Raw genomic sequence first — 12,826 nt, 5'->3', positions numbered from 1 at the left:
AAGCGTCCGACTTCAGCCAGGTCACGATCTCGCGGTCCGTGAGTTCGAGCCCCGCGTCAGGCTCTGGACTGATGGCTCGGAGCCTGGAGCCTGTTTCCGATTCTGTGTCTCCCTCTCTCTCTGCCCCTCCCCCGTTCATGCTCTGTCTCTCTCTGTCCCAAAAAAAATAAATAAAAAACGAAAAAAAAAAAAAAAAAGAAACCTAGCTCTAGATAATGACATTTCAATATCGCAGAGTGCTAGCCACAAACATCACGTTACGGGCTTGGGTAATTTTGTGTTTGTGATGTATCAGCTAGCCCCTGTTGCCGAAGAAGAGCCTTCAACAATAATCAGTATGTTTTAGGACTTTGTAGACCACTAAGTAGTCTGCCTGGATCCAAACTAAATATCTCACCTCTTTCATCCACCCAGGTCCTGAAATGCCCTGTTGTGGCCACTGTCCTTCGGAAGAGACCACAGAGCCTCAAGGAGCTCCAATCTGTTCAGTGCCTTCAGGAAATGTGGGTTAATCACTTCAACCTGCATCAGTTTAACAGGGATTTTTCTGAGACCTGTTTATTGTTCCGCTGCTTGGCCTCTCCGGAGTTATCTATGACCGAAGTCTTACATTTATTTGTAGAGTAGAAGGTATATTTTTACTCTCACATCCCTTCCAAGTCCCTGAATTAAATTAGTATGAACTTTCCAAAATAAACTCACCTTTGAGTTGAAACCAAGCATGGAAAGTTTCAGTCCAAAAGGATACCTTATTGGAAAATTAGAGGCAAAGGAAAATGAGGATTATAACAAATATTTTAGTGTAACTTCAGCACTCGAAGTTACTGAGGATAGAGTATTGGTTATATAAAAGATTCTCCAACAGATTTGATGTACACAATCCAAGACTGACATTCAATTCCCTTTCCTTCAGACTGAAAGAAAAAGCAACTGGAAATAAACAGAATGGAAAAAGCAGCACATGTGGATCTAATTCTGCACCATGTCACTGGTTAAAACCCAAGGAAAGAACACTTTATCAGAATGAGAAAAGGGAAATGATTGATAATAGGAAGGAAGATCTCCGATTCCCTCACTCCACAAACATAATATGTTGGATCACACCTACGGTCTAGTAGCATTTGTCAACCACTCCAAGTTAACATTTTATGTGAATGGCCACTGTGGTTTTTCCTACAGAAAACTGTTCTCAGAGCTCTAGGTAATTTGTAATAGAGATAGACATTAGGGCATTCAGTGCTTGTTTTTTCTCTTGATTCTCAACATGAGAAACTATTTCCCAATGATGGGCAACACTTAGAAGATTCAAAATCTGTATAATTCGAAGGTAGGTACCTTTGCAATAATGTATTCAGAGGATAAGTGCAACTTGGCTCCCATAAGGCTCAGATAAAATACTACTAGGCAGGGCTCCTGGGTGGCTCAGTCAGTTGAGTGTCTGACTCTTGATTTTGGCTCAGGTCATGATCCCAGGGCCATGGTATCCAGCCTTGCATCACGCTCCGTGCTGCTTAAGACTGTCTCTCTCTCCCTCTGCCCCTTTCACCCACTTGTGCACTCTCTTTCTAAAATACATATTCAAAATGAAATAAAATACTACTAGACAAGGCAACATTAAAACTAGTGCATGTTTGGAGCGCCTGGGTGGCTCAGTCAGTTAAGTGGCCGACTTCGGCTCAGGTCACGATCTCACCGTCTGTGAGTTCGAGGCCCGCATCAGGCTCTGTGCTGACGGCTCAGAGCCTGGAGCCTGTTTCAGATTCTGTGTCTCCCTCTCTCTGATCTTCCCCCGTTCATGCTCTGTCTCTCTCTGTCTCAAAAATAAAGTTAAAAAAAAAAAAAAAAAAAAAACTAGTGCATGTTAAAAACTGTAGAAAAACGAGCTATCCTCTAGAGAAAACTATTCTTTTCCAAACAATTTTTAGCAGCAACAGAATGCTTCCACCTTCCTGCCCCGCAAACAAACATACTGTCTTGGGCAAAACAGGAATACATAAAATGGACAAAAAGGAATCGCTTTCATAAAGCAGGGGTCCCAGAACCCCAGCCCTATCTCCCCACCCCAATACTCTTCTTTGTTCCAAATGACTATCCAGATAAATACATGGAAAAAAAATGGTTTCAAAATTAATGTTTTCCTTTTCCTAAGGATTGAGTTGACATCATTTATAGCTAGCCCTTATTTAGACCACAGGAGCACCAAATCACATTCTTTTAATTCTACCAGCTCGGAGAAATAGTAGTTACTGGGGAGTGTAATTTGGGCAAGGTGACTTCTGTTTTCACTTTCCGTGATTCTGTGTTAACTTGCATTTTTATGATTTGCCCCCTAAAAGCAGTTTTTACTTTTAAAAAAAAAGGTATCTTGAAAAAATTTAACATTTTACTAAGTTTCCTTTTTATCTTTTTGGTGACTACTTCTTCTAGATTGTATGCTGACAAATGAAAAGGCTACAAGGGACGAGCGGATCTTTCCTGTTTCTTCACCTATAATGTGATCCACCTATAATACACAATTTAACTATGGGGTTAGTCAAACCGATACACCCTATATTTTTTAAAGGGGACCTCTGCATTATCTTCAGTAAATTTTAAATACGTAATCTCTGTGAACGTAAGATGCTTGCGCGGTGATGTCTGCAACCACCGTGTCGGAGTTGATTCTGTTTCTTGGATGGCTAGACAGAGATCGCCGCCTGCCATCATGACTCTACAGACAGCTCTTCCTCCACCTAAGGTATGTCCTTCCTACAAGGGAATGTCCTTGGCACGGGATCATGAAATCTTAACACTCCTAACCCGAAGGATATGTGTATATTGGGTAATTTATGTTTTCAAATAAAACATTTATTAAAATTCACGGGACCTTAAATTTATACTTGGAATGGGAAGACATCTTTAAAAAATTTTTTTCATCAGAAAATGATCCCCCAAAAGGCATGTAATCACCAAAACAGTAATCACCACCTCAAATCTGTAATCCTGCCAAAGAAGCCTGCACAACAGGAGTAGTCAGATGACAGGGGTTTGCGGAAGCTCACGTTCCCTAAAATATCCTTAGCATTCCTCTCGAAAAAGCATAGGGGAAATCAAAGCAGCTGAAATTGTGGCTTTTTTCCTGGCCAGTTCTGTAAAACAATATACCAAGGGCTATGCATCTTATCTTATGGTCCACATTTCCAGTGAAGACGAATACAGAAAGTACATTTGGATTGGCACATGGTTTGAAGTATTTTACTTTAGAGAAAGAAAAGTTGAGCAATCCTGGAAGAACTCCATATTCTTCTTTAAAAAAAAATTTTTTTTTTAATTCCTCTTGAAAACTAGTTACTGCTTCGAGCAGGAAGGAAAGGTTCGGAACAGCTGTCCCTGAGTGAGTTGGGAGAATGTTAATCACTGTCCCTTCTCTCCTTTACTTAAAGATTAGCTCACATCCCAGACCCCTGCTAAAGGAAATCGCATACACTTAACTTTTGAGACCTACCATGAGGAATATTTCTGTAACAGTAGTAGGATGTCAGCCGGATCTAAAAGACGGTCAAGTCCGGAAATGTACCCCAAAGGCAACAAAAGCCCAAAGGGTCAGCAGCGGGCTGACTGGACATTTGAGAAAGTCATTTGTATCTTGACTTACGCTCCCCAGGAAAAAGTCAAACTTAACAAAAATGGTTTCAAAAAAAATGGAATTGACACATACGCGGGCATCTGCAACTTTAGCCAAAGCCTCCTTAGGCAAAGTGCACTTGCACAGACCATGTTAGGTTAAAAATATATTAAATGCAATTTCCTCTGTACATTGTTAAGTGAGGAAAGCAAGATGTAAGGAAGTAGCTAATATATAGTCCCACTGTAATAACAAACAGTAATTCTCCCAATCCCGAACAAAAAATTTTTTTTCCATATCCTTATTTGAGCATAGAGCTAGGTATAGAAGGATATACAAGCTGCTAATTTTTTTTAATATTTATTTATTTTTGAGAGATAGAGAAAGAGAGAGAGACAGAGCATGAGCAGGGGAGGGGGAGAGAGAGAGGGAGACACAGAATCTGAAGCAGGCTCCAGGCTCTGAGCTGTCAGCACAGATCCAGACACGGGACTCGAACTCACGAACCGTGAGATCATGACCTGAGCCGAAGTTGGACGCTTAACCAACTGAGCCACCCAAGCGTCCCCAAACTGCTAATATTTTAACAGGGAGAAGGATAAGAGAAGGGAGGGAAAAGGAGTTAAAAAAAGAGACAGACAGACAGAAATTGGATAGAAAAATATGCATGACCTAACACTGGATATGTGTACATTTTTAAATAGAAGAGAAACATAATTCTATGTTTTTTAAATAAAAGAGGGACACACTATTGTTGGGATAGAAAAATATTCATGGCAAGAACTAGAAGGTGACACAAACATTTGTTTCCAGGATGAAAACATAGACAATCTTCTTAAAGCCAGTGGAATAAGACATTTTAGCAATATGGAGTATGACAGATTCTTCACCTGTAGGTAATACACTTTATAATACAATGGTTAGATATAAAGATAAACATCAGGTGCATTTGAAAAGGGTCTTTTGGGGCACTTGGGTGGCTCAGTTGGTTAAGTGCCCAACTCCTGATTTTGACTCAAGTCATGATCTCATAATTTGTGAGTTTGAGCCCCACTTCTGGCTCTGCACTGACAGCGTGGACCGTGCTTGGGATTCTCAATCTCTCTCTCTTTCTCTCTCTCTCTCTCTTTCAAAATAAATAAATAAACTTAAAAATATATATATAAGTAGGTCTGGGACACTGTGCAGACAGTCAGTGTTCTATGGGATCTAAATGAATCAGATACAGCCTAAAAAAAACTCCAAAGGTTTGCACAAATGGGACAAGAAATGACACCAATCCCTTCAGTCAATTTCCTCGGGCACCTGGTGGTCTGGAGGTCTGTGACCTCACAGAGCGCTGGAGATCACCACACCAGATTTGCAGAGCAGTGAAGTAAAAAGCTAAATCCTCAGTACATATAGCAAAACATGTCCCTAAGTCTATCAATATGGCAACAAGATGCTCCCCTTAGATGGTGGATAGGAAACTGATCAGAAAAAAAAGTTTTTGAGGAAATAAAATATTAAAAAATGTAAATGTGACGGAAATTATAAACAGCCTGGAGCTCCTCTCCCTTCGGGAACAGCTGTGTCTGCTAATCCCTTGAGGAGTCCTCCCTGCGATCGCCCTTCCTTCCTTCCTCTGTCTCTCTCTAATAGCTCCCTTGTTCCTGCTGGACAAAACTAGCCCTTTGTGGCTGCTCTCAGAACAACATTAAAAACAGGAATAGGGAAATTGTAAACAGGAGGCTTCTGGTCTACAGGCGAAGACACACACAGGCCTCTGAGGCCTACTTCATGCTAAGCAAAGAAACAGACCTTTGTTGCTAAAGGGATTAGGGCTGCGGGGTTTCGGAGGCGCTGCTGAGGCATTCAGCTGGCCTGAAGTAGGGGCTTTGTAAAGAGATACCTCCATTAGAGGTCTGTGAGCGGAAATCATTCATACTCTTTATACAATCTGGGTAATGTGATAGTGTTGGACTGTTAAACGCCTCTGGTGAGGCAGGGTCCTATCTCCTTGAATGGTAAATTCTTCAGCAGCTAAATAGATGGTGGTATATTACCTTCACTGACTTTGGTGTTGGTTTTTTTGTTTTTTTGGTTTTTTTGAGGTGGTGGGAGAGGGGGGAGGATGTCTTCTACCATTAACCCTTAGTGGGAGTGACATTAAAGGATCACCCAGAACCAGACAGGCAAAGTCTTCCCAAGTCAGCTAAGAGACGGCCACTGAACTTCTGGTGTTGGCATCTTACATGATCAAAAATGGCCCTCTCTCCACATCCTCTGCACATGGAGACCTTGATCGCTTTGTCCTCACATTCATCATGACGATGGAAATCTCCATAGGTGCCTCATTCCATGCCCTTTAGCCTAGAATCCCCCAAACGACCTAACCATTTCCTCTCTATCCTATGCCCACTTTCGCCACTCAGCTCTTCCTTGCCTCACCCTCCCTGGGTTGGATGAGTGCCCCTTTCTCTGAGATCTGTAGTGTCCTGTGCATATCTCTCTCATTGCATTCCCCATAAACTTGGAGACTCTTTGTATGGCTGCTACCCCAACAGATGATGAGTTCCCGGAGAGCAGGGGCTTATTTATCTTTGTATCTGCAATGCCTGGTCCTTCGTAGGTGCCTAGAGTTGTGTCCAGCAGGAGAAGGATGGAGTTGGCTGCACTGCCTTTAGATCGGTCCCTATCATAGCTGGGAAGATTATATCTGCCTGTTTTAATGGCTTTGAGGAATTTTTAAAAATTCCTCATGACCTCTTGTAGAGAACCCAACAGTCTTCAGAAAGCAAGCAAAAAACACTGTGGTCAGTTAGGAAAGAAAAGGAATCCTCCAAGGAAGATGACAAGAGGTCACTTCCCCACAAACAGCCAGCAGCCTTCTGAGTGACCTGGCTCATCCTGACCCTGCTTCCACATTCTCGATTAAGGGAGTGTCATCAGCAGAATGGAAATGTTCTTTGGGTTCATATTTAGTGTCTCTGGAAATAAATATTAATTATGGTATCAGATGTTGTACACTCAGAAAACTTCTAAGATAATTCCAGAAATAAAGTTCAAACAGTGGGAAGAGATGCTGCATCGGAGCTAAGGGACACTTTACCCCGGTAAGATCAGACCCATCCTAGCTGGCTGACAAACTCATCCCGGGAGAGACTGTGGCTCCAGGTATACATGGGTGTTGCGGAAACTTCACTTAGAAGGGGTCCTGGTTGGGGTGCCTGGGTGACTTAGTCGGCTAAGCATACAACTTGGGCTCAGGTCATGATCTCACAGCCCGTGAGTTCGACCCCCGCATCAGGCTCTGTGCTGACAGCTCAGAGCCTGGAGTCTGCTTCAGATTCTGTGTCTCCCTCTCTCTCTGCCCCTCCCCCACCTGTGCTCTGTCTCTCTCCTTCTCTCTCTCAAAAATAAATAAATAAACATTAAAAAAGGGGGGGGGGCCTGGTTTCTGTAGAAGATAAACCTGCAAATGTGATGTGGCCTTTGCAACAAGTGATAGAAGGCTGATGTCTTTCTCCACTGCTGTTCTCAGTAATCAGGGACATGCTTCTCTATCAGCACGGCCTTAGATGTTATTAATTGTTGGCTCTTTCCATTGTTCACCATTTTCTATCTGGATTACCTCTCTTCTCGCCATTTGGCAGATGGGACTCTGTTCTTACATTATTAACATCACTGTCTGCACAAAGCAGTTACATATGGAAGGAAGAAACCAGCAATGATGCCATGGGCTTTGTCTCCAATTCTGCCACTTACTCAATCACCCATTCAGCCAACAAACGCTGAACATCTGCTATGTGCCACACACTGGGCTGGGCACTGAGAAGATAAGCATGACACAGGACTCACTCTGAATATGGGGAGGCACACATAAAGAGTGGTGAATACCATGATGGCAATCTGCACAAAACATTCCCAGAGCATTGGGAGGCTGAAGGCATTCAAGGAAGCCCTCCTGAAAGAGATGAGTGCTTAGCCTAGAAGATCCTGGATGGATAAAAAAGCCACAAACATTTGGGAAAACTGCAGATATATGACTACGAACCAAATATCAAAAAAGTTTACTGTGTTATTATTAAATTCTTGGGTGTAATAATGTGGTTATGTAAGAAAATGTCCTGGAGCACCTGGGTGGCTCAGTCGGCTAAGCCTCCAACTTCTGCTCAGATCATGATCTCGTGGTCGTGGGTTCAAGCCCCACGTTGGTCTCTGTGCTGACAGCTCAGAGCCTGGAGCTTGCTTCGGATTCTGTGTCTCCCTCTCTCTCTACCCCTATCCTGCTCGCACTCTGTCTTTCTCTCTCTCAAGAATAAATAAACATAAAAAAAATTTTTTTTAAGGGTCCTTGGGACACGTGGGTGGCTCAGTCGGTTAAGCGTACGACTTCAGCTGAGGTCATGATCTCACGGCTGGTGGGTTAGAGCCCCACATCAGGCTCTATGCTGACAGCTCAGAGCCTGGAACCTGCTTCGGATTCTGTATCTCCCTCTCTCTCTCTCTCTGTCCTTTTCCCACTCACACTCTGTCTCTTCGTCTCTTAAAAAATAAATAAACATTTAAAAAAATATTTTTAAGGGGTCCTTGTACTTAGGAGATACATGCTGAACTATTCGTGAAGAGGAGTCATGATATCTAAAAGTTACTTTCAAATGGCTCAGAAAAAGACAGGCCTATCTGTGTATGTGTGTGTATATATGTACTAAGGGGGATGGGGGGAAAAGAACAAATCTGCAAAATGTTATTTGGTCAATCTGGGTATATATATACACATTTCTTATACTATTCTTTTAATTTACTCTATCTTTTTAATTTCCAAAATAGAATATTAGATAAACAATTGTTAAAAGCACACAGAGTTGACCCTTGAACAATGCAAGGGTTAGGGCCACAGACCCCGTGCATTCGAAAATCCATGTATAACTTTTGACTCCCCTCAAACTTAACTACTAATGGCCTGTTGTTGACCAGAGCCTTACCAATAACATCAACAGTCAATTTACACATATTTTGCCTATTAACATGTAATATATATTGTATTGTTACAACAAATTTTGCTGGAAATGTTATTAAGAAAACAAAATGTTATGACGAAAATCACAAGGAAGAGAAAATACATTTACAGTACTGTTCTGTATCTACAAGAAAAAAATCCACATTTATACATGGACCTCCGATGCTCAAACTTGTGTTATTCAAGAGTCAACTATATATATAAAGCTATCACAAGTGCTAACACTGGACTGGAACAGGAAATGAAAAGAGAGCATTAGTCAGATAAAGATAGGGGGGGAGGTACCCCAGGGAGAGGAGATGGCTAGAGCACGGGACTTGGGAGAGGTAGCTGGGATGCCTAGAACTACTCCTGGCCCAGAGGTGACACTTGTGTATATCTGCCCAATGAATGAAAGAGTTAAACAGTATCGCCTAGGCAGGGAACTGCAAGCAGATCACACCAAAGTGAGCATAAGGTTTACGTTAAGGAGCCAGAGCCGATTCGGCTATAGAGGCAGGAGGTCTGTCATGGAAGCCTTTGTATATTCTGCCAAGGTCCTGGGACTTTATCCTGTGGGCGATGGGAGCTATGAGCGGGAGGCAATGTGGTCAGATTAGCATCTAGAGGGACCACCCTGAAAGTCAGGTGTCATGTGGGGTGACGGAGCACAGACCTCAAGGCGGGAGACGAGGGTACCAGTCAGGATGCCTTTGGCTCCCTTAAACACAAAGCTCTGAGTCTAACTGCCGGAATTTATCAAGAGACTTATTATCCAACATAGCTGCAAACTCTGAGATGACAGGCCGCAGACGTGGTTGATTCGGTGACTCAAAAACGCAACCACGGACCCAGGTTCCATCCTCTCTCCAGGGCACCATGCTCTGTGGTGGGGTCTGCCTGCAGGCTGCCTTTCCTCATCTATGCCAGACGGCTGTAGCAGTTCCTAGAGTGATGTACGGATACAGAGAAGCCCACAGACAGAAGGGAGCAGTTTCTTCTTCGGTCTCTTTCTTAACAAGGAAAACTTCCAGAAGCTTCCCAGCAAATTTTGCCTCACATCCCACTGGCCCAGATTGGATCACAAGCCCACTTCAAAACCAATCACTGTCAAGGGACCGCGATTACACGTTTGGCTCAGAATAATAATTTATACACAGAGGGAATTAACTATGATGAATCATCACTCGAAACACTCGGGAGCCTACTGGTCCAGGCAGAAGATGCTAGAAGCCTAAACTATGATAATGGTGGCGAGGACTGCAGACGTGAGAACAGATTCATGGTTTATTTAGGAAGTTATGTTGGTAGAATCTGGTGGTTGATTGAAAATGGAGGAGGAGTTACAGAAGAAAAGGACACCCTCTTCCATAATTCCAGCTTGGGTGAATGGATAGAAGGAAGTGTCATTAACTGAGATGAGGTGCCCATGAAGAGGGAGGAGGGTGTGGAGAAAAGATGGTGTGGCGCACATTCAATGTGAAGTACCCGTAGGCTTCGGAATAAAAGTATTAGCCAATCAGTGGAATATGAGTCAAACTGTTATCCCAAACAGGTAGCCCTTTACACCAGACATGGTCCTCAAATGGGCTTTGGTCCCTACGGACATCTTCGAACCAATATTTAATCACTGAGAGATTCCAAATAGGATTATATATTTCCGGTTTCTTTAGGGAAAATTGGGAAATCTGGCAACACTGGTCCTGAACTGTTGCTTGTCAACCATCGGTGGAGCCCGGAAGCAGCCCTTCTCTTTAGCTAGAATAAGGGCTTCTCTGGCCTGCCACACTCTGCCTCCATCACTGCCTTTACCTGCTTGGCCCTGAAGGCATTTCCAACCAACACCCTGCTCACAACCTTGGAGACAGAGGTCTGAGCTGCCTGGTATTTAGATGGTGGTCAAATACCTCACCCAAAGAGAAAACAGAATGAAAGTACGTCAAGGAGGTAACCCTGGAGCCATGAATTCTTTAGTTTTGGGCTTTTTTTAATGTTTATTTATTCCTGAGAGAGAGAGTGCAAGTGGGGGAAGGGCAGAGAGAGAGGGAAATGCAGAATCTAAGGCAGGCTCCAGGTTCTGACCTGTCAGCACCGAGCCTGACACGGGGGTTTGAACCCACGAACCGTGAGATCAAGACCCGAGCTGCCTGAGCCAAAGTCGGACACTCACTCAACTAACCCACCCAGGTGCCCCAGCCATGAATTTAGAAATGGAGGGAGAGAAATTCACACTGGAGAGAAAAACAAATGGCGCAAGTGAGCATGAAGTCTCAGGAGCTAAGAGAGGAGAGCTGAAGTTGGAGGGAGGGCTCTCCTGCCCTATATGCAACAGGATGTCCAGGGAGGGAAGGATCCAAAGGAGACTCGGCATTGGGGAAGTAAGTCGTGGGTGGCCAGGAGTTTACCTGTGTGACACGGTGGGGGAAGGGGCAGACAGCAACCGGGGTGGGTAGAGGATAAAAGTAAGTGTACATGGTGCGCATGGACTGCTCTGGTAACAAAGAAGAAGAAAGGCTGGATGGAAACTAGCGAGGCTGTGGGGCAAGGCATGGTCCCTTGGCAGGATCAGAGACACTCAGACATTGCAAAGGGAAGAAGCAGCCAGTGGTGAGATGCAGGCTGTAGACATGTAACAGAGGGATGAACCAAGTCCAAAGGGAGGCGGGAGGGGCAGGGCGACAAAAGAGTCAGGCATAGGTGGCTGGATTCACTGCATAAAAGAGAGGCCTCCGAGGCTGGTGGATTGGAAGTGATGATACACCTATAGGCAGATGAGTGTGTTCAGAAATTTGAGAGTTAAGTCGCTGCTGAGCCTGGTGAGGGGGAGCATGTGGTGTAAGGCTGTGGGCGCCTTGGCCTCCAGGGACTGGTCCCTCTCCTGCCCCCTTCCAGCCACCGTCTCCGGGTCACTGCACGGGAGCCTGAACCTGAGGAGGTGCTGGACCTGAGTCAACTGCCACCCAAGCTGCTCCTGGTGGTGCTGAGCCATGTGTCTCCATGCACACTGCTGGGGTGCAGCTGCCAGGTACACAGGGGCTGGCACGTCCTGATGAATGACCTTCCCGGGACCACAGCGCTCTGCTGCCCCTCGCCTTCAGTGGCCTGCCCCGCGTCCATCAGGCCAGCCCCTGCCTCCTGGGCCGCTTCTGCAATCAAGAGCAGAGACATCGAATGCAACCTTATAGGCAATCCCTGTGGCCAAGAGGCCTCTGGAAACAATGGTGCAGCATGGTGGGGTGGCTGCGTGGTGGAGATGAACAGGTCAACGGTGCCCCGGAGCCCCCTCGCAGACCTGCTTCGTGTCTTCCTTCAGCTCATGTCTCAAGAAGCAGGTCTTGGGCCCAGAGGAGGAGGGCTAATGGCTGGAACTGTTCGATAGTGGCAAGATGGAGATTTGTGTCTCTGACTGACGTCAACCAGATTGCTGTGGGTAAATTCTCTGCTATGGCTGATCCCATTCAGCAGTGGTACAACAGTGGTTGCTTTCAGGTCACCCAAGTGTTCTCCAACATCAAGATGGGCCAGGGGCTTTGTGTCTTTCCAACGCTGAGGCCAGAACATGCAGATCTGGGCTGGTCACTACAGACCTGGTGGGACCAACTCCAGTGTGATGGTGTGGGCCCATCTGTCACAAAACAACCTGATTGGTGCCTTCCAGGACCTGGGATCACTGGCCAGGACTTCTCATTAACCAAGGGCTTATACCTCCCTGACATCCTGTGTACTCCAAGGTTCATTCGAGGGTCTTGCTGGGTCTCTTCTTTAGGTTCTGGAAACTACTAGAAGAAAGCTCTTCCATCAGATCTACCTACTGCTGTTTTAGGGCAGTCCTTCTCCCATGGGGGTTGGGGGAGGCAGCAGGTGAGCACGGAGGGATGCTAGTCCTGGAGAGGGCTCTTCACCCTCCCCACAGAAGCACTCTGATCCAGCCCCAGCCCCCTCTTCCCTTGTCTCCTCTTGTTTCTGCTTCAGGGGCTTTACTGGTCCCTTTAGGGAAGGCCTCTCATCTCTGAAGTAGAGTCTCATCTATGGCAGGGAAAATTCCAGCCACCTTGGGTGGTAAACTTAACCTCCTGAAGCCTCAAGGACCAGGCCTTGCAGCTGGAAGTCAACCAGCACGAAAAACGTTTAGAGATGCTCAAGGACCCCTGTTATTGTGTGGTACATAAAGTTATTTGAATTTGGAAACTAGTAATTGACGTTTCACAGGGAAGGCCTTAGTAATCCTTCAAAGAGATGCT

The 12,826-nt window shown here is 45.0% G+C and overlaps 1 pseudogene; it reads left to right on the top strand.

Moving 5' to 3' along the window:
- Window positions 1-11,057: 11,057 nt before the first annotated feature.
- On the top strand, window positions 11,058-12,276 carry LOC125935211 (F-box only protein 27-like; annotated as a pseudogene).
- Window positions 12,277-12,826: the final 550 nt, after the last annotated feature.

The sequence above is a fragment of the Panthera uncia genome, assembly GCF_023721935.1.
Source record: "Panthera uncia isolate 11264 chromosome A1 unlocalized genomic scaffold, Puncia_PCG_1.0 HiC_scaffold_17, whole genome shotgun sequence".
NCBI classification, from domain to species: domain Eukaryota; kingdom Metazoa; phylum Chordata; class Mammalia; order Carnivora; family Felidae; genus Panthera; species Panthera uncia.
The sequence above is the reverse complement of the archived record's forward strand: the minus strand, read 5'-3'. Positions and strand labels throughout refer to the sequence as shown.